We start from the raw sequence: 4,035 nt of genomic DNA on the forward strand, positions 1-4,035 counted from the left end.
AACAACGGTTATCCGCTTGTCTTGCCTAATTTGGTAACGATAACAAGGATGTTCTGGAAGATATTGGTCGTGTTCAACGTGAACTTCTTCTTAATAAATCCTTATTTACTTTTGTTGTTTATCTCAACAGTCATCTCAATGTTGGGATATCTTTCATACCCGGCGTCTCCCTTCCTGGGTATCAAGCCACCGGTCTTACACTTCACATTCTTGAAGGTCACTTCCTTCATCCAATTTTCTTAATTTCTTACTTTCTTGTCTCCTTAGTCTATCCGCGTCTCATTATTTATCCTTCGAACTATCTCAAGGTTTCTTCGAATCCTCCCAACTTACAGGGGATAAAATGTACATAACTCGTATGCCTTCAACCATCAACTTTAACTCATGGTGAATCACCCTCATCCTGACGATTACATACTTTTCTATTTCTATTACTACGAGTCTTTAGGGTTTCCTCATACCCAACTCCCTTATCATACCTCAAACTCTATTGCCGTTATATTCCTTTCCACTTCAATTTCTTTTTTTTTTATTTTCTCTTATCATTATTTCATGAACCAACACAACATAAGCATTGATTTCACATATCCCGTCATTCTGGATTCGCGTCTTCAGAACGAATCTTAACAACTTTTACAGCTTAGATTCATAATTCATCATACTCGTCTGCCTTTGTTATGGCTCTAAAGCTTTTACATTATCTCCATAACCTTGGGAAGTACTTTCCTGAAAACAATTGACTGAACTTAAATCAGTTTATTATAATCTCTTGCTCCGTGCCTTCCTTGGCCTTTCACCAGCGGGTGGTCTCTCTCTTAGGAGGGTGAGTGATAAAAACAGTCCTTTGTGGTTCGTCAATCATTTAGAATCTCAAATGATTCCTCTATTTCCTTTAGCCAGACTCTTGCCTCGGCTGGGTCAGCTTGTTCCATGGAACTCTGAGAGCTTAGCGACTTAAAGGTCCTGAAAGAATTTCTCACCGTATTGTCTCCTCAGGGTAGTGGTTGGGGATAATAGTCTAAGTTCTCTTTAGACAGGTCCATGAATTGCCGTATAGGGGTACCATCTCGGGTCTCCTTTCCTTACTCGACTTTTTGTTTCCTTAGTATGAAATGTTTCATCCTACTCCCCATAATTGGGGTCATCTTTTAATTTAAAATCCTCATTTTCCACTCCATTATGTCATGGGTTCCTTCTATCTTGATGGCGACCTCCCTGACTATCACGTTCAGGGTTTGCTCTAAATCTTATTCCTCAAACTAGCTTTCATCTAAGATCTCATCTTTAAGCTCTTGAACATTTGGAACCCAAATTCTGTAGGAATACCTCATTATTCCCTTCTCATCTTTCTCGGTATTAACCTCTTATCTATTTGTTGGCTCTCTGCCTTCATTCATAACTTTTTCTGGCACAATATGATCTTTTCCAATAATTCGGGCTGTATTGCTATCTCAAACAGCTTTTTGGTACCGGCTCCGGTTACCTTCACTACTATTTCCATTTTCTCAAAATCTCTTATAAACTCTCCAAAAGACATTATCATCTTAAGTCTCTCCTTTTTACTAAGGGCATCAGCCACCATATTGGCTTTCCCCGAATGATAAAGAATCTCCCAATCATAATTCTTGATTAGCTCTAACCGCCTCCTCTGGCGTATGTTGAGCTCTTTCTACGTAAGAATGTACTAGAGCACTTATGGCTTAGGTAATTCTCGAACTTCTCTCCATACAAGTAGTGCCTCCAATCTTTAGGGTAAAACTATTGCCACGAGCCTAAGCTCATGGGCGGGGATATCGAATTTCATATTACCTTAATTGTCTTGACGCAGACGCGATTATCTTGCTGTGCTAAGAAGCACCCTAATTCCTTATGCGAAGCGTCACTTACAAATCACAAAATCTCTTTTTTCCATCCGGCAACGCCAGCATAGGGGCCATCACCAACCTCTGCTTCAGTTCTTGAACGCTGTTCTCGCATTTCTCTGTCCATTCGAACTTCTCAGTCTTACGAGTAAGCCGCGTTAAAGGGGCTACTATCTTTACAACTTGAACGAACCTCCGGTAGTGATCGGCCAATCCTACCTCTGGTAGTTGCCCTAACCATGGTCATCAATTCCTCAGTGGTCCTTTATTCATTCTTGTCAGGAACCTCCATGGGATCCTCCTCAGCAACTATCCCTTCTAGGACAACATCCTCAACCGCTACATCCTCAATATCAACATCATCCGGTCCCGCGTTAGGACGCTATATCGGATCCATAATCTGATCCCTAATAAATAATAAAACATCATCGCGTTGATGTTCCTCAACTTCAGGGTTCGGAGTCCCGCTACCATATACGATAACGAACTACGCTTCTATCGCTACATTTATAAGGGCTCCCATAAGGGTTTTAACTGTCAGTACTACGTTAGGTAGTCCGACTATGAACTTGGCAAGAGTTCTTATTATCTTAGTGAACTTATTATCTTAACGCCCCATCATCTCTGAGGTTTATAACGCTTAGCTCTGATACCATTTCTGTAACACCCCCAGATCCGGGGTCGGGGATCCGGGTCGTCACGAGTTCCATTTCCCTTAATAACACCCGATCTTAATAATTACTCAACTACTCTGTACTGTGACCCCACAATAAACACACACACCACACGTTATAGTCTCAGAGATGAACATCCAAAAATAACCACAAGTCATTTTATTCCATAATTATCTGCCAATACACCTTAAAAGGTTTTCTGAATAAATTTACATTTCTTTGCCATTATTACAATTCATAAATATAAATAATCTGGTCCATCAAAAGTTGAAAGCCTAGCCTATTGGTAGTTCCTACCTCAGCTACGGCGGCATCAATGCTTCTAGAAAACTGCGGAACGTCTCCTAATCGCTTGCGAATCGGGAGCTTGGTTCTGTTCATCTTTTCTATCTGTTGTTGTGTGATGAAAGAAGAAAGCAAGGGTGAGCAGCAAGCCCACCAAAATAATATGTATAATGATTAATAGTATATGAGTCTACTCATAATACTCATGAAAATCTTGGTCAAAAGAAATGAACCAAGTTTGATATCTTAATGCGATGAAGTCGCAAAATATTCAGTATATATACATATATACTTTTCAAAATAATGGAAGTCCTCTTCCATGCATAATACACACAGAGTCCCATTGTATAACTGTATAAAAAAATATCGTTGCAAGGTGATCTCATATATCTAACCTTGTCTCAACGTTTTTCTGAAAATCTTTGTCATTCATAAGACAATTATTAATTAGATATAAGTTTAAAAGATGAAGTTACCAAATACTTCGCTACACTTATATCATTCCCAAATACTACTTGAACTACCACCGTTCAAGTTATAATCAATTTCAAAAGTTCATCCCACTGATGAGACCACAAGATAAGACTTGAATAGATTCAATCTTTGAAATATTATTGAATGAAAAAGTTATGAGATACTTATTTAGTCCCGATATATATATATCCACATATATATATCCCTTTAAACATTTCCTGGGATCTCTGTTATGCAAAGTATGAACAGAGTTTGAAACATCCAATGAATTTTGGAAAGGAAAAGAATTTTGCATAAACCCGATATCTCGCTGATCAGGCAAAGATACCAATAAGTAACCTTTTCTACTGTAGATGGATGAATTCCTCACCGGTCATCACCCTGGCCGCATTAGGACCTCGCGCTAGACCGTACCCCGGCCCCTCACGCGTTGATGGACTGCCACCCAGCCACTTACACAATAATAGACCGTACCCCGGCCTGTCGCTTATGCCGACTCAATGAGAGGGGCTTACTTCCCGAACGTTGGGCAAGTAATCAATTCATTTACCAAATCTGCAACCTCGTTGCGAATATAAAATACACCACAGAGCCGGATTCCCCAGGTTTTGAGCGAGTATTTAAATCCCCTTAAAAGGAAGATCTTAAATATAAAAAAAAAGTTTTGGGATCCGCTCTGACTTTTAAAAATCATTTTGAAGACTCGAAAACACTTTAAAGAGTGTTTGGAGTAAGGCTGA

Source organism: Apium graveolens, chromosome 3, assembly GCF_009905375.1.
Source record: "Apium graveolens cultivar Ventura chromosome 3, ASM990537v1, whole genome shotgun sequence".
Classification (NCBI taxonomy): domain Eukaryota; kingdom Viridiplantae; phylum Streptophyta; class Magnoliopsida; order Apiales; family Apiaceae; genus Apium; species Apium graveolens.